At 45.7% G+C, this 18,429-nt stretch overlaps 1 non-coding gene across 1 annotated transcript; it reads right to left on the bottom strand.

The window, feature by feature from the left end:
• Positions 1-18,066: 18,066 nt before the first annotated feature.
• Positions 18,067-18,138, bottom strand: trnae-cuc (transfer RNA glutamic acid (anticodon CUC)). Its single transcript has one exon. It is a non-coding gene; the product is annotated as a tRNA-Glu (tRNA).
• Positions 18,139-18,429: the final 291 nt, after the last annotated feature.

Raw genomic sequence — 18,429 nt, 5'->3', positions numbered from 1 at the left:
GGCACAGACTGGACAGCCATTTAAAATCAACGCTGTCTGCCCAGGATGGAAGACCCGAAGGGATGAACAGTTTTCTTATTTCCTGAAGACTTACAAAGCTGAGACTGGGTTTTGGTGTTTGTTCCCTTTCCACTCCCAAGAGCCGCAGTGGTTGGGGCGGTGAGTTGGGGAAAGTGAAATGTGCCCGTGAGCAGCGTGTGGGGCTATTTCAGCTTCCCCTCCTCTGACAGCGCTGTGACTTGACTCTGATGTTCTCAGGGACATTTACTGACGCGAGACAGTGAAAGGTTTCTCATTCCCGCAGATCGGGAATTCTAACCGTATGCCGGCTTCAGGACAATGAGAAGATTAATTGGGGTGTGTGAAGAAACTTTGAGCTGCATTTCAAACAGGTCGCTGGAGTCAGATGCATCATCCATTGCGCCCCGGCCCTGTGCGTATCTAACGCCACCATGCTGCAGAGTTCTGACGTTAATACGGACATGCGCAGCAATGGGTTCATTCACAAAGTGAACAACCAAAGATAATCACCGTCACTGCTTCCCTTCCATAGTCCCAACTTTGTGAAGCAGTATCTTTCACTGGCAAATGAAACACCTTTGTCCTCAGGTGCCTGCTTAACATCGATCAGGACTTCACGCCCCACACTATTCTAGTCTCATTTCCAAACTCTTGGCTCATCGCCTCAATGGCAGCTCTGTGGGTATCTGCTTGTTCCATCCTGACAGGGAGTGGGCTACAGATTCCCGACCAGTCCCAATGTGATTGAAATATTTCAACCCGTCCACTGATTGCATTTAAAAAAAAACCGTGGAGCAATCTCCCTTTTCTTTTGATGTCGTTTCTCAACTGTAGTCGGCAGGGTTCACACCTGCGTGGGGGAACCGCAATGGATTTCATGTCCATCGCATTCACCAATCGGCCCACCAAAACAGAACCACACTGACAGCTGCATTTCCCAGGTCTCTCTGCCTGTGGAGCTGCGAAAGAGTAAATCATTGCTGAGTTTGTTTGAATCCAATCACTTCACAGGTTTCGAAAGGGTTAAATATCTGCAAATGGCGAGTCTGGGTGTTTCATCCCGAAAGATGAAATGGACGTTCAGTTAAAAACAGAAATTGCTGGAGCAACTCAGCAGGTCAGGCAGCATCTGTGGAAAGAGAATCAGAGACAACATTTCAGAACTCGTTTTTTTCCTCATCCAAGTACAGCCAAACCTGCTGAGTTTTTCCAGCAGTTTCTCTTTCTGTCTCGGATTCTCAGCATCCGCAGTCCTTTACGTTAGAAATTCAATAATTTCAGAAACCCCTTTGTGCTGCCTCAGTGGAAAAGATTTCCGTTTGGGAAACATTTTCCTGAAACCATTAAAAACGTGCATCTCCGGAGCCAAGAAAGCGGTAGGAGCGGGAACAAGAGACACTCCGTCCCTGGGTGGTCTCGAACCACCAACCTTTCGGTTAACAGCCAAACGCGCGGACCAATTGCGCCACAGAGACAGGTCCCCACGCTGCCGCCAAAGTGTCTTTGAGGAACCTATTATTCAATTCATAATTCAACCCGCCCCGCCCAAAATTACCATTGTCTTCTATCAGTTTTACTTTTCCATAATAAAGCCTTGGACATTCATTATGGAGACATGGGACAGTCTGATCCCACCATCTGCAGGCACATCCATGTCACGAGGAACGAGCTCTCCTACACCGGGGCCATCGCCCTCCGAGCCTTTCAGTGTTTTGCCTCTTCCCGAATTTTCTCACTGGCCCCAAGCCGAGAATGGGTTTGAATTCCTGATGTGCAGAGAATTTTTTCAATGTCTCGGGTCAGTTCATCTCCCGAGAATATCAGAGTCAATCAGCCTCTTAAACAAGGGGACGGTGTCTGGACTGTCTCTGCTCAGTCGGACAGTTCATTCTTCATTCTCCTCTAATTCCACTTCCCAAAGAGTTTCTAAAGATTCACAAAGCTGGAGACTGGGATTTGTGTTTTACTTCCTGAACATTTTTCCACCTGCTAACTGACAATATTTTGCCAAAACCTCTTCCCCATTGTCACACATGCATCATGTCCAGGGATGAGCAATTTCCATTTTGTGGAGACATTCCCAAGTTTGGGAATGTTCTCGTTGGAGCAAAGAAGGTTAACTGGAGATTTCCAGGGGTTTTTGTCAATGCTGGGAGAAGACGTGGTGTTTTCGCTGCTCGTTGGATGCTGCCTGAACTGCTGTGCTCTTCCAGCACCACTAATCCAGTCTTTGGTTTTCAGCAGCTGCAGTCATTGTTTTTACCTTGTTGTTTTTAACCCTACTGCGAATCCTCTTGCAAGGATGCCTGCCTTGAAGAAGTTTTCCTCCTCTCTCGACAAGAATCTCAGGGAGTCCCTCTCCCACTGCAACTCCCAGGTCATTTCCTCTGCTCTGAAGCTCTTCAACCATGTTGTGAAACAAACTCGGTACCACAGCCACATTTGCCTAGTTTCAAACTTTCAGCTCAGTTACTGTCTCCTTGACTTGTCCGACCTGCCTATCTTCTTTTACACCTATCCACTCCACCCTCTCCTCCTTGACCTATCACCTTCATCTCCTCCCCCACTCACCCATTGCACTCTATGCTACTCTCTCCCCACCCCCACCCTCCTCTAGCTTATCTCTCCATGCTTCAGGCTCACTGCCTTTCTTCCTGATGAAGGGCTTTTGCCCGAAACGTCGATTTCGCTGCTCGTTGGATGCTGCCTGAACTGCTGTGCTCTTCCAGCACCACTCATCCAGTATTTGGTTTTCAGCATCTGCAGTCATTGTTTTTACCTTAATGATCAGAAGAACCTATTGCCACTGACTAGGGTCAGTTACCAGAGGACAGGGATTGCAGTTCTTTAATGGAAAGCAGCATTTGTGTCGAACAAACACAGCGAATACTGCAGAAAGCCAACGGGTCGAGCTGCATCTGTGGAAAGGGAAACAGAGCCGACGTTTTGAGTGTGCTACGGTTTTTGTTCAGAACTCAGTGTTTTGCCTCTTCCCGAAGTTGGTCCAGGTCTGTGTCTCAATTGGCAAACACATGGCAAGTGCAGTGCCGCAATGTGAAGTTAGAGCCTTTGCTGTTTAAAAAAAAAAACAGTGCATTGTTGAAATGGTGACATATTGGAATGTGGAGAAAGTGAGGACTGGAGGTGAAAGTCGAAAAATGTGGCACTGTTAAAGCACAACAGGTCAGGCAGCATCTGAGGAGCAGGACAGGGAACGTTTCGGGCACAAGCCCTTCATCAGGAATGATGTATGGATGTAGTAAGGGGTCTCAGAGTCCCTCCACACCAGTCAATGCCAGTTGTCGGGCAGATGCAGCAGGCAATGAGCAAGGCAAGTGGTATATTACGAAGAGGAATTGAGTTCAGAATGGGGTCATTGAACATACTCAAGGATAAGTGCATCTGAGTTTTGAACAACAAAGAAGTGGATGCTTATCGGTGGAGGTAAGAAAATGGTTTTAAGACCAGTACAGGTCAGTCACAGAGTCAGACAGCACTGAACAGACCCTTCATCCAACTCGTCCGTGCTGAGTATGTTCTCAAACTAAACTCGGCCCACCTACCAGTGTTTGGCCCATAAACCTTCGAAACTTTCGTATTCATGTACTTATCCAAATGTCTTTTAAACGTTGTAACTGTACATGTATAAAATCAGGAGGGGCATGGATAGGATTAATAGACAAAGTCTTTTCCTGGGGTGGGTGAGTCCAGACCGAGAGGGCATGGGTTTCGTGTTAGAGGGGAAAGGTACAAAAGAGACCGAAGGGGCAACTTTTTCACGCAGAGGATGGTACGTTTATTGAATGATCTGCCATAGGAAGTGGTGAAGGCTAGTACGATTGCAACATTTAAAATGCATTTGGGTAGTTGTATGAATAGGAATGGTTTGGAGGGATATGGGGCCGTGTGCTGTCAGGTGGGACTAGATTGGGTTGGGATAGTTGGTCGGCATGGACAAGTTGGACCAAACAGTCTGTTTCTGTGCTTTACATCTCTATCACAATGTTCAACATACTCAGTGACCTGGCCTCCACAGTTTTCTGTGACAATGAATTCCATAGATTCACCACTCTCTGGCTAAAGAAATTGCTCCTAATCTCCATTCTCCCTTTATGCTGAGGCTATGCCCATGGGTATTAGTCTCTCCTCCCAATGAAAACATCTTCCCAATGTCCACTCTGTCCAGGCCGTTCAATGTTCTGTACGTTTCAGTTAGATCCCCCTTGAATGTGGGCCTGTTAATCAGCATGAACCAAACCCTTCAGGATGAGGACATCCGTGATTAGATTCAACAAAGTGAGAATGGAGGGCGAGAGTTTGGGATGGAGATTTTCAGCTTTTAGGGAATAAGGCAGGAAAGAAAGTTTAATATAAATTATAATTGATCAGATGAGCCGATGAGCCAAGGAGTAGTGGATGGAGTTTAATGTAGACAAATATGAGCTGTTGCATTTTGATGAGGCAACTCAAGGCAGGACCTTTGTGGTTAATGGTCAATTAATGGAATTCTGTGCTCAAGGAAGCAGTAGAGGCAGCTTCATTAAGACACTGTTGGATGGGTTTTCTGCGTGGTAAGGGAATTAAGGGAAGTTGGGATAATGCAATTAGGAGGAGCTGAGACGATTGATTGATCCGCGATGATTTTAATGAATGGTGGAGCAGGGTCGATGGGCCAAATGGCCTACACCTTCTATTACTTTGAAACGATAACCCTGCGTTTCCCATGGCCAACCCACCTAACCTGCACATCCCTGGACACTGGGCAAATTCGCACAGCCAATCCAAATCAAGGCCAGTGAGCAATGTAGTGATGTGGAAACCAAACACCAGAGAATGAGAGAAAGGGACAAGGAGAATAAATGTACTAGCGATCAAACCTGGATTCTAACCATCACAAAAAATAAGACTAAAAGCTCGGTATGTGAATGTGTGCTGCATTGTAACAAAAGCGAATTAATTGACTGCACACATTGTAGAGAATAATTATGATCTGAGACTCCTTACAGAGATATGGCTTCAGAATGACAAGGATTGGATCCGGAATATAGAGGGGATACGTGGCATTCAAGTCGAGTGAGAGGCTCAGTAAAGGTAGAGGGTGGGCACTGCTAATCAAAGCACTGATAACATGGTAGTCTGGTGTCAGCTCGGATTTCAGGTCCTGATTTCTCTGTCCTCTGATCTCCCTGATCCCACAGAGTTGAATGTTGTCTGTTCTCAGCTCTGCTCGATTTCTGTTGAAGCTTTGACCCCCTTTTACACCTTCTGGAGCAATAAAATATTCTGAGCCTCCTGGGAATGACACCTTATCTATACCCCTTCTGATTTTAAAAATCTCAATAAGGTTAACTGTCAACTTCCTCGGCTCCATTGGAAAAATGTCCCAGCTTCTTCTTAACTCAAACCCTCCATTCCCTGCAACACGCAGGTAAAGTCGGGAATAGGGAATTGTATCAAATCACATAAATGTACTGTCTGAAACAATCTAGCTGTGTTCTGGCCTGAGATATTGTGAGTCCCTGGTGTAAGTAATTACGAATGCAATAATTTTGGTCACAGAATTGAGCAATCATTTTGCAACAAAGGGATCTACTTTGATAAGGAGGTAGTGGTCATTTCTCGGGTAAGTGAACAGTTTGTAGATCAGGGAGATGAAGTTCCACACACTTGGGAAGGGCAAGAAATGAATTTGATAAATAAGATAAAGAACTGCGGATGCTGGAAATCTGAAACAAAAACTGAAAACACTGGAAAAACTCAGCAGGACTGGAAGCATCTGTGGAGAGAAAGCAGAGTTAACGTTTCGAGTCCAACAACCCCTCTTCAGGATTCTGAAATAGTTTGTGAGAACCCCTTAAATCATCTGCCCAGCTTTAAGACCATAATACAAAGGAGCAGGATGAGGCCATTTGGCCCATCGAGTCTGCTCCACCAGTCGATCATGGCTGATATGTTTCTCTATCCCATTCTGCTGCCCTCTCCTCATAACCCTTGACCCTTACTAATCAAGAACCTATCTCTGTCTTAAATGTCCTCAATGACTTGGCATCCTCAACCCTTCTCCTCGTGGAAACATCATCTCCACGTCCACACTATCCAGGCATAGAGTAGCACAGCGCTGTCTGGCCCACTGTGATCTCCAGCATTTGTTGTTTTCAGGAAGGATTCCAGCATCTCCAACAACGCGCTTCTAAATTTTGTACCCAGTTGGTTAGCTCTCCCTGGATCCCGTGAGATTTAACCTTACTCAACAATCCACTGTGCGGTACAATTAACAAAGTTCCCAGCCCCCACTTCTTTCCACACACATGGGCAGCACGATGGATCAGTGGTTCTCACTGCTGCCTTACAGTGCCAGGGATCCGCTTTCGATTCCAGCCTTGGGGCGACTGTCTGTGTGGAGTTTGCACATTCTCCCTGCCGTGTCTGCTGGGTTTCCTCCGGGTGCTCTGGTTTCCTCCCAAAATCTAATGATGTGCAGTTTCGGGAGAAGTGGTCAAACTAAATGGGCCCATAGTATGCAGGAAGTGTAGTGGAATGGGATAAGGGAAAGTGTCCACATAGGTTACGCTTTGGATGGTCGGTGTGGACTTGTTGGCCTGAATGGCGTGTTTCCACATTGCAGGAATTCTACGTGGCAATCCCCCAACTCCAGAGTCTCAGCACTCATGGTTTTTCCCATGGACAGTGTGGGGGAGGGAAACAATGTTTTACACGGGAGTAAAGTTCAGTGAGTGTGAAGCTAAAAGTAAACGCATTGCTTCAGCTGTTTTCCCCGGTATACCAGAGGCTGAGAGGTGATCTTACAGACGTTTATAGAATCATGAGAGGCATGGATAGGATAAATGGACAAGGTCATTTCCCTGGGATGGGAGAAGTCCAGAACAGGAGGATAATATGCTTGGGGTGAGGGAGGCAAGTGTAAGGAATGATCTGCCGGTGGAAGTGGTGGATGTAGGTCCAATTATAACATTTAAAAGGCATCTGGATGAGTATATGAATAGGAAGAGTTCAGGGGGTTATGGGCCAAGTGCTGGTAAATGAAACGAGATTAATTTAGGCTATCTGGTCGGTATGGATGAGTTGGACTGAAGGACCTGTTCCTGTGCTGTGTAACTCTATGACTCTGGCTTGCCTGTAATGTTTGCCATGTCTGTATGTTCAGTTTCTGTCCGTTGTCGGTGACAATGCCTCGATATCTCATTTCCTCCATCTCCCCACTTCCAACTCCCCAGATGTTAACCATTTCGTGTCTGGTTGTTTCTCAAGAGGTTGCATTGAAGGTTCATCCTGAATTGCCACTTTGTTTGGTTCCCAAAATCAGACTTACTCACTCCTCGATGTCGTGAAAGATACTAACTCTCAGGTGGAGGTATCCAAAATTCAGAGGTGTCTATCGTGATGTTTTCACTTTTCGGTCTCAGTAAGATCCTGAATCAGTACCGTCGGGAAAATTAGTTTGAGCGGAGTGAGAATAGAGGGGTGAGAGGGGTTGGGATGGTGCTTTCAATTTTGTGGGGAAAGAAAAGAATGTTCTGCAGAAAGTAGAATTGCTTGTTTGGAATTTCTAACCTGGACTGACAGTAATGACTTTTGTAATCTCTTTTTACAGATTATTTGAAGATCTGAAGACGGACGTTTCAATATCAATAGATGAAGAGCTTTGCCTGAAATATTGAATCTGCTGCTCCTCAGTTGCTGCCTGATCTGCTGTGCTTTGACTCTGACTCTCCAACATTTGCAATCCTCAATTTCACGTCAATGTCTGGCAGTCACTGAATCCATCGGGACGATAACAATTTTCGACTATGATTCTGTGAGAAGGAACCAAGCTTTTTGGTTCCTCTTTCAGTACGTTTTCAGCATCAGTGAGACTGGAAGAGAGACCCTACTGTTGCAGCACTCTGATTGTGGAGCCAGTAAAAGTTATACAGACTGGGAAGAGGAATTCACGGCAGGGAGGTTCTGTACACGCGTTTGTGTGCAGCTGAAGCTTCGGTCATGGAGAAACCCAAGGAATCCCGTCCCGTGGAGAAACCATGAAAATGTGGCGACTGTGGGAAAGGCTTCCATTTCCCATCTGACCTGGAGACTCATGGGCGCAGTCACACCGGGGTGAGACTGTCCTCCTGCTCTGAGTGCGGGAAGACCTGTACTGCAGAGGCACCAGGGGGTCCACACAGGCGAGAGGCCCTTCCCCTGCCCAGAGTGCGGGAAGGCCTTCAGCAATTCCTCCCACCTGCTGAGGCACAGGTGGGGCCATACCGGGGAGAGGCCGTTCACCTGCCCCGAGTGGAAGTGGAGGTTCTCATCATTCTGCACCTTGCAGAAGCCCCAGCGGGCACACCAGTGCTCCCAACAATCTGATTCTGCTGGGGTAACTGCTGTGGGTCACTGCGAGGACTGAACCCCTGCACATTCTGACAGTGCTTATAATGGGAGAGCCGGTCGGATTTTTTTGTTTTATGCCGTCGTGCTCCCCTACCCTTGCAACTTTGCTTCCAGCGGGCGCTGCTGCTGGTTGAGACGAGGAGCTGTTCTCTTTAGTTTTTTTCTTGTCCAGTTAAATAATTCTTGACTCTGTCTGGGAACGAGCCCCAGTCTGTAAGAAATAGCTGAATACTTCAGGGTGTCCATTCCCATTCAGCAATGACTTAGAAATTAAATTTACGGTTATGTGTCTGTGAACAACTCATCATCGAAGGATTGCCCAACGGCTTGGCAATCCATTGTTGGAAACTGTTTGCTTGAATTGATAATTTTAAAAATTCTCTCCCTTAATTTACCCCTTAAGTTACTGTCTATGAGATGGTGGAGGACTTGATCAAAGGGATTAAATCATTGCCATTAACTGGATTATCTTGTTTAAGTTTGCCCGAGTAAATTTGCGGTATTCGTAATTGTCTGTTTTTGTTTAAATTATAATTCTGGTGTGCAAGATCTGTTCATCAAGTGTGGTTCTCTTGATGAAACTGCTGTGGGTCATTCCCAGTACTGAGCCCCTGTGTATTCTGACAGTGTGTGTGAAGTGGGAGAGTCAGTGAGCTTTTTTGTTTTATGCCCTTGCCCCGCCCTGCCCCGCCGGCAACTGCTTCCATCGGGTGTTGCTGCTTGTTGAGCCCAGGAGCTGTTCTCTCTAGATTCTACTGTCCAGTTGAAGAATTGTTGGCTATTTCTGGGAATGAGTCCCAGCGTGTAAGAAATAGCTGAATATTTTGGGGTGTCTATTCACATTCAGCAGTGACTTTTAAATTAGATTTACAGTTAGGTGTCTGTGAAACAGTCATACTCCAAGGATTGCACAAAGGCTTGGCAATCCATTGTTGGAAACTGTTTGCTTGAATTGGTAAGTTTAAAAATAATTCTTTCTTAATTTACCGCTTAAGTTTCAGTCTCTGAGATGATGGGGAACTTGATCAAAGGGTTTATATAATTGCTATTAATTAGATTATCTTCTTTAACTTTGCCCAAGAAAATTTGCCATATTTATAATTGTTGGTTTTGTTTAAATTATAACGTTGATGTGCAAGATCTGTTCTTCATCAAGTCTGGTTCAGAACAGTTGAGAAATTGAGGGACATTGCATGTTTTAATTTCACTGTATTGTGAATCTGGTGACAGTGACATTCATTTGTATTGGGTTGCTTACCCTTAGTTGTAGTGTCTTCCACCCCAACTATACACTATGGTAGTGAGTACCATAGTCTCACCACACTCTGAAGTATTTCATGAAATCCTTAGTAGAGAATTGTAAGGGAAAATGTTGACAAGGGCAGAATATAGGGTCTTAACTGCAAAAGGCAGGAAGACATTCGACAATGTAAAACCATGACAACGTTGGGACGAATAAGGAACTTTGACAGCAATGAAGAGGTCACACGTCAGAGTTCAAGATAATGTTCGTGACAAAAAGAAAAGGTACTCTGCAGATATTGGATATTGTAATGGAGCTAGTTTCTAGATGCTGTTGTTGTTTGAATACGATAACGTAAGAGATGAAATAACCAATACCACTAATGTAATTTGATGTCGGTAACCATAAAGCAAGTGCATACGATTGATTGATATAGGCCAATTGCGTGCAAGTAGGCCATTCAGCCCATCGAGTCAACATTGACTGACCGTCCCACCCAGACCTAGTTCGTTACCCTATCCCTGTAACCCTGCATCTCCCATGGTAAATCTACCCTCAACTGCACGTCCTTTGGACCGTGGGAGGAGGCCAGAGCACCATAGGAACGCAGACACAAGGGGAGAATGTGCAAACTCCACACAGACAGTCGGCCCGAGGGTGGGATCAAACCCAGGTCACTGATGCCATGAGGCAGCAGTGCTCACCACCGTGCCACCACCACATGCTGCTCTCTAAAGAAGTGAATTTCAAAGACTCGAGAACACTTGTGAGAAAAACAAAACTCGCCTACCTTAAATGAGAGACTAGTCTCTGTCTAGAATTGAGTTGACATTACATTTACATTAAGTCCTCTCCAGATGTTATACAGCTACATCGGATCATCTGTTTCTTCTAAACTCAAACTGATACAAGCCCAGCCTGACATCCCCTTGTCCCCGATTATAAGTTGAGTAAATGAGCGACCCTCCACCTCACTGGCATGACAAAGGATGCCCTCAATCCAAGTTGACCTTAACTGTCCAACCTCTTGACCCCCACGCCACAATGTGGTCAGCCGCAACTCAGCCCTGAACGAGAGCAGAGGAACTGAATAGACAGCAGTGAGGTGGACATTGCATTCCCAGAGAATATTGTTCAAGTGTGAAATTTGTTCAACTCACATTCGGATTATTGCAGGGACTATGTTTTTGATCCCAATAACAGTCTAGTTTTGTTGTACATTGTGTGTGTTTTATCTGTGTTTCACGACATGATTTTCTGTTGCTGTCATTCCCATTAGGATGTGTGAATTCAGTACCAGATAATCGTCTCAGTTCTGAGTTTTCCTTGAGGATTGGTGTAGAACGGACTAAGTGTCAGTCAGAATGGAAGAAGCTCTACTGTTTATTTAACCCTTTGCTGTCCTTCTCCTGGGACTGTATGAATGGGGAAGTGTAGAGGAGGTTTTACTCTGTGTCTAACGCAATGTTGTTTCTGTCTTGGCAGTGTTTGTTGGGGACAGTGTTGAGGGAGCTTCACTTGCAATTGAAGAGTAGAGGAAGCTTTATTCTGATTGTAATCCCATGCTGTCCTTGTCCTGGGAGGTTTAGATGGCATCCAAAATTGAAGTGAATACAGACTTGGCTGTGGGAGTGGAGGGTACTTTTAGCTGAGCACACCCATCGTTGAGATTGCTGTACTGATCAAGACAATCTCAGACACCTTCATGCACTTTTCCAACCAACCACAGGGTGGTTAAGGATGGGTATAAATGCTGGCATTGCCAGCGATGCCCACACCCCATGCATGAATACTTTCTGTTTAAACGTTTACATTCACGTTCCAAACCCTCTAATGTATGATTACTTACATGGAAAATTCTTGTCTGTTTGTAATTTCATTTTAAAATATAGGAATGTGTCAACCATGTAGAAAAACAAATGGAGAATTTAACAGGTAATGAGCAGGACCAGAATGCTGAGTCAGCCTGACTTCCATGGCTGGGAGAGTTCTCCCAGATGTTGAAGTTACACCAGTACCTTTTACTCTTGCAGCTTCCCCAAAAGTTTGTCCCTGATGTAAGATCATTCAATGACCCGAAGTACGAACTGTTTTTATCTCCATAACTGGTGCCAGACTTGCTGAGTTATTCCAGCCCTTCTGCTCTACCCTTTTATGGGATTTGAGCTTCCCTAAGTCAGTGTAATGAAGAACTGCAGATGATGGAGATCTGAAACACAAAAATGCGCCAAATGCTGGAGAAACTCAATAGGACTGGCAGCACATGTGGAGAGAGAAACAGAGTTAGCATTTCAAGTGCTGTGACTCTTCTTCACAACTGTTCTGGACTCAAGCCAGGATATTGTCTTTGTTTCTTTCTCTCTCTCTCCACCAATGTTGCCAGACTGGCTGAGTTTCTCCAGAAATTTCTGTTATGACACTTTCACAAGGTTGATTTTTGTTATCCTTCCCTAAGTGCAAAGTGTCTTGTGCCAATTCAGAGGGCAGTTTAAGAGTCAACCACATTGCTGTGGGTCTGGAGTCACATGTAAGTCAGACCATGCAAGGATGGCAGTTTCCATGAAAGGACATTGGTGAACATGGGTTTTTAGGACAATTGACGTCAGTGCCATCGATACCATACTGAGACTTACTTTGTGTTCCCCATTTATGATTTGAATTATTCACATCTTACCTATTGCTGTGGTGGGATTTGAACTCATGTTCCCTGGATTACTCATCCTGTGACATTATGACTACACTGTTGTTTCCCATTCTTTGCTATTTTGTGTTTGTTGTTCACGTCTTTGTCTTCTGATGTTTGGGAAATTGAACCTGTTTAAAAGATTGCCCTAAACTTCTCCCTTTGACCAACTCTTTGGTCACCTGCCTTAATCTGTGCTCCGGTCTTGTGATTTTTAAAGGAATTCTCATTATGTTCATGTGAAGCACTTTGACATAGTTAACTGTACCACAGGTATTATTTGAATGCAGCTTGTGTCCCGATCTTAATATCTGAAACTATAGGGTCATATTTTAAATGTAGAAGACAAAAATGAGGATGATTTCTTTTCTTTCTGAGCTTATGTGTCTTCTTAAAAAGGCAGTGGATTCAAAATCTTTAAGGCAGCGGTAGACAGGTTCTTGATAACCAAGTGGATGAAAGATTGTCGGGGATGTGTTGGAATGTAGAGTTGAGGTTGAATTCAGATCAGCCATGATATTGTTGAATGTTGCAGCAGGCTCGAAGTGCCGAGTGGCCTACTCCCGCCCATTATATGTTTGTATCAAGCAGTCTGTGTCTCTCCTCTTATAGCTATGAACTGGGTAATTCCTTTCCAATATTGCCCCTTGTAGACAGTTAATTGAACACCAGATGGCCCCCTATTGGGAGCAGGCACATTGTAACAATTGCAGTATTTCTTGTGTTAATTTTGTTGCTTCTTACTAAGTGTTGCTGAAAATCTTCGAAATAAAAACCAAAACACTTCTATTATTATCGCACCAATGGAAGTGTTGGTTTGGATGTATCATTGTTGAATTAGCCATTCCCATCTTTGCCAGAGTTCTGTGTTTAAAGCCCTCGAGTCTGGTTTCGACCCCTGAAACAATTCTTATTAAGGTCATGTTTGACATCCTTTGTAACGGTGACAGGGCTAAGCATTCCCTCGTCGACCTACAGACAGCCTTGATCAGAGTTCATGACAGTACTGACCCTCTCCAGCATCACTCTATCCTCTGGGAGGGTCTGCTTTTAGCGTCTTCCGTTCTGATTTGTTTAACCGTAGCTGCTGGTTTTGACATCTATACTAATGATATCCAACTGTGCCTGAACACAACTTCTCTCCAGACTCCTCTGTCATTCATAATTTACCAATAATTTCATCTGAATGCCTGCCCAATTTCCAGCATTGGATAACCATAGACATTCCCTAAGTTAAATATTGTGAAGTGTGAAGCCATTGTTTTAATCCCCAAGTTCGACCTGAGCCCCCGTCCCTCCCCCCTCCACCCCCCACCCCCACCCCAGTAACTCTGTTGACAGCCTTCATGTCACTTTAAAACGAGGATCGATAGATTCGTGAAGAGTCGGAGGATGAACAGTTGCAGGAAAAGGGCAGGAAAGTGAACGTGGGGAATGCCAGATCACCCAGAATCCTACTGAATGGAGAAGCAGGCTCAAGGGGCTGAACAGCATATTCCTGTTCCTAATTCTTCTGGTTCCCGAGGCCTTACCTCTGATACAGGACACTGACTTCAGTGTGTGCCATTACTGAGAGTGCTGATGTTCCCTTGTGTAATATCAACAACTTAGCAGCTGCTGAAACGTCTTGCTCCTCTGTTACCTCTGAACACAATAAGCCAATGTGTTCAGGGGAGGTGATGGCCGACTTTATTGTCACCAGACTATTCACCCAGGTAATGTTCCGGGGACTTGGATTCACAACCTGCCACGGCAGATGGTGGAATCTGAATTCAATATAAATCTGGAATTAAGAGTCTAATGATGAAATCGTTGTGGTTTGTTGTAAAAACTTATCTGGTTTCCTGCTGTCCGAACCTGGTCTGATCTACATGTGATTCAGATCCACTGCCAGCTGGTTGAATCTTCACTGCCCTTTCAATCAAAACCTCCACTATAACCTCCCTACTTTTATTCTCCATTTAAAGGCCAATCTCCCTTTTGCCTTCCTTATTAGTCACTCTGCTCCTAGCAGCTGGATCGTGGAACAGTTTAAAGTTGGTCCTATATCTCTGATTATATCGGTACACAAGGCAGTGAAGAAAGGTTTCAGCACATTGGCCTTCATCATTTCAGGAATTGAGTATAGATGTTGGCAAGTTATGTTGTAGTTATACAGGATGTTGATGAGGCCGCACCTGGAATATTGTGATCAGTTTTGGTCCCCTTGGTGTTCTGACTTCTGACTTCTTCACCTCTGGGTTTGTGTTGAACTTGATGGGATACTTTGTCCAACTCAGCATGTTTAAACAGGGATTCATTTGAAACTTTTCAGGAGGTGAGCTCAACAAGATTGAACTATTCAAAGTTACTTGGACTCTATTTGAAACTTACATCAGGACCAGTAGTCTGAGGCACATACAGCATGGAAACAGACCCTTTGGTCCAACTTGTCCATGCTGACCTGATATCATAAACTAATCTAGTCCCATTTGACAACACCTGACCCATATCCTGTGGCAGCTCATTTCATATAAGTACCACCCTCTGCATGAAGAAGTTGTCCCTTTAATATATTTCGCCTCTCACCCTAAACCTATGCCCTCGAGTTCTGGACTCCCCCATCCCAGGGAAAAGACCTTGTCTATTAACCTGTCTATGCCCCTCATGATTTTGTAACCTCTATTAGGTCACTCCTTTGCCTCTGATGGTCCAGTGAAAACAGCTCCAGCCTATTCAGCCTCTCCCTGTAGCTCAAACCCTCCAACCCCCAGCAACATTCCCGTAAATCGTTTCTCACAGAGAAGTCATCGTTTCAGTCCTGAAGAAGGGTTAATACCCAAAACGCTGACTACTCCACATCCTGGTGCTGCCTGGCTTGCTGTATTCTCCCAGGCTCCTCCTTGCCTACTTCGGGTTGCAACATGTCGTGGCTCAGTGTTTACCACTGCAGCCTCACAGCGCCAGGGGCCCAGGTTTGATTCCAGCCTTGGGTGGCTGTCTGTGAGGAGTTTTCATATTCTCCCAGTGTCTGCGTGGGCTTTCACTGGGTGGTCCTGTTTTCTTCCATAGTCCAAAGATGTTCAGGTCATGTGGATTGTTCATGCTTAATTGCCCATAGAGTTAGGTTCATTAGTCAGAGGAAAATGGGTCTGGATGGGATACACTTCGGAGGGTCGGTGTGGACTTGTTGGGACAAATGGCCTGTTTCCACACTGTAGCTAATCTCATCTGCACTACTTTTGTCACTAACGAATGGCTGAGTAGACTCGATGGGCCGAATGGCCTAACTTCTGCTCCGATGGTCTTGCGGTCTTAGGTTTCTCTGGATCATTTCATTTGGCAATGTGCAGTCCCTGGCTCAATGAGCAGCAGCTTCCAATGAAAACAAAGCTCATATGATGGTTGAACTCCTCCAGAGTGGAAACAGGTCCTTCAGCCCAACACATCTGCACTGATTCTCCGAAGGGTAACCTACTCAGATCCATTTTCCTACCCTCCATAAATTGCACCCAGACCCCCAAGTGTAGAAGTATTCCTGGGTTCCTGGTGCCATGAGGCAGCAGTGCTAACCGTGAGCCACCATGAGGTTGTTGTTGTGGGGGGTGGGGGAGGCAATTGCAGTCCAGCAGAAAACAAAAACAGCCCACCTACTCTCCCACTGCACCCACTGTCAGAACTGGCAGAAGGTTCAGTCCTGGGGGATGACTAAAGGCAGCGTCACTGGTGGGATCTGATTGCTGGGAGCGCTGGTGCCCCCGCTGGTGCTTCTGCAAGTTGCAGGAAAACATGAACCTCTTCCCACACTCGGGCCAGCTGAAGGGCCTCTCCCCAGTGTTTGGATAAACTGGTGCTTCAGCAGGGCGGAGGAATTGCTGAAGGACTTCCCGCATTCAGGGCAGCAGAATGGCCTCCACCCTCCGCCCCCCATCCCCCCCCTGTGGACCAGCTGGCGCTTCAGCAGTGTGGAGGAGCGGGTAAAGCACTTCCCACACTCGGGCTGGAGAATGGCATCTCCCCGGTGTGGACGGACTGGTGCATCCGCAGGGCTGAGGAATTGATGAAGGACTTCCTGCACTTAGGCAACTGAACGACCTCTCCCCCATGTGAACCCACCAATGGGCCAGCAGGTCGGAAGAAAGAGCAAAGCCCTTCCTGCACTCGGGGCAGAAGAACGGCTTCTCCTCAATATGGACCCAATGGTGTCTCAGCAGGTGGGAAGAACTGCTGAAGGCCATCTCGCACTTGGGGCTGGAGAACAGCCTTCCCCGGTGTGGACCAACTGGTGCGTCAGCAGGGCAGGGGAATCACTGAAGGCCTTTCCACACTCAGGGCAGCAGAAGGGTCTCTTCATCTCTGTGCACCCATTGGTGCTTCAGAACACTTTCAAATTTCACAATATCCTTCTGATAGGAGGGAGACTAGAATTGTACACAATATTCCAAAAGTGGTCTAACCAATGTCTTGTACAGCCACAACATAACCTCCCAACTCTAATACTCAGTCAGAGGATTGCGAAAGCATTCAAAACCCACAAAAACAAACAGGAAAGAATGGAGGGTCAAATCGAATTTTTGAGAGTCACCTTGAAAGTATCAATGAGAAATCGGCGGAGGAGGTTTATTGGGGACCCGTTCTCCTTAAATATACTATATACGCATTTCTCTTGTGCTCTTCGTAGTTTCTCTGTGCTGCAGTGTGTAGTGAATCGTTGAAATAATGTCCTGAGGCAGCTTCGTTTGTGGGTGTTGGGATGATTGCTTCTGTGGTTAAGTATTTGGTTTGGGCCTGTTGTTTTTCTGTAGATGCCAGTTTGAAGTTCCCCATTGACTGTTCGCACTATTGTGACATCAAGGAATGGCACTCTGTTGTTGTTCTCCTCCCCTTCAAACCAGGAGCCACCCTTAGACCACAGTCTCACTATTTGGAACACCAATATACAGACCAGTCAAACGCCTCGACTGAAGGCTAAAACACCTAGTCGAAGATTCACTCCATTCCAATTACTCCATCCAAGAATTCCTGAACAGCAAAGACACTAAGATAGAAGAGGATGTAATAATGTTGTCCTTTGACAGAACAGCCCTATTCACATCCATTAACATCAACGTGGCCAAAGAAAACTGAAGACAATACTCGAAGAACCAAAGACACAAACACCAAACAGCATCAACTTCATCAGCTAAGATAGCATTGTCAAGCTCGTGGAACTGTGCCTTACCATCCTTTTCATAACAAGCCTTACCATCCAATAACAAGCCCTAAAACAAATCAACGAAATACCCATGAAACCACCAGCAACAGGATTCCAAGCAAAAGCATTAATGCAGAGACTCGAACAAACAGCCCTTCCAACGATCCAAACCAAACTTTGGGTCCGCTACAGCGATGACACTTTTGTCATCAAAAACTGAACCAAATTCGAAGAAACCGACAACACTATCAACAATCTCCTTACTGGCATAAAATTCACAAAAGAGGAGAACAAAAACAAAGTGCCATTTCTAGATGTCACAGTAGAGCGAACAGTCAATGGTAAATTCAAAACAGCGTCTACCGGAAAACAATGCATGCGAACCAAGAACTTAACTACAGAAGCAATCACCACTACACAGGCAAACAAATCTGAAGCAGGACACTATTTCAACGAGCCACGACACACTGCTGCACCCAGGAACTACGAAGATTAATGAAAAACTGCACAGAGTATTTAAGATGATTGGGTAGCCGATAAACCCGCGAAAACGGTTTCCTTGACCGGGAATCGAACCCGGGCCGCGGCGGTGAGAGTGCCGAGTCCTAACCACTAGACCACCAGGGAGTTGCAAACACAGCATGGTAGCTCTACTAAAAATTTCTTCCCTGCCCGGAAATCGAATCCGGGCCGTGGTCGGTCGAAGGCTTTCACCTGTGTATCCAACAATGTCATTTCTTATATCCATTGCTCCTGATGCGGTCTCCTCTACATTGGGGAGACTGGAGACTCCTCTCAGAGTCAAGTCACAGCGCTTGAGGGATCATCTCCAGGACACCGGCACCAATCAACCCCATCGCCCTATGGCCCAACATTTCAAGCCCCCTCCCACCCTGCCGAGGACATGCAGGTCCTGGG

This window comes from Chiloscyllium punctatum, chromosome 36 (genome assembly GCF_047496795.1).
Source record: "Chiloscyllium punctatum isolate Juve2018m chromosome 36, sChiPun1.3, whole genome shotgun sequence".
In the NCBI taxonomy this organism is placed as follows: domain Eukaryota; kingdom Metazoa; phylum Chordata; class Chondrichthyes; order Orectolobiformes; family Hemiscylliidae; genus Chiloscyllium; species Chiloscyllium punctatum.
The sequence above is the reverse complement of the archived record's forward strand: the minus strand, read 5'-3'. Positions and strand labels throughout refer to the sequence as shown.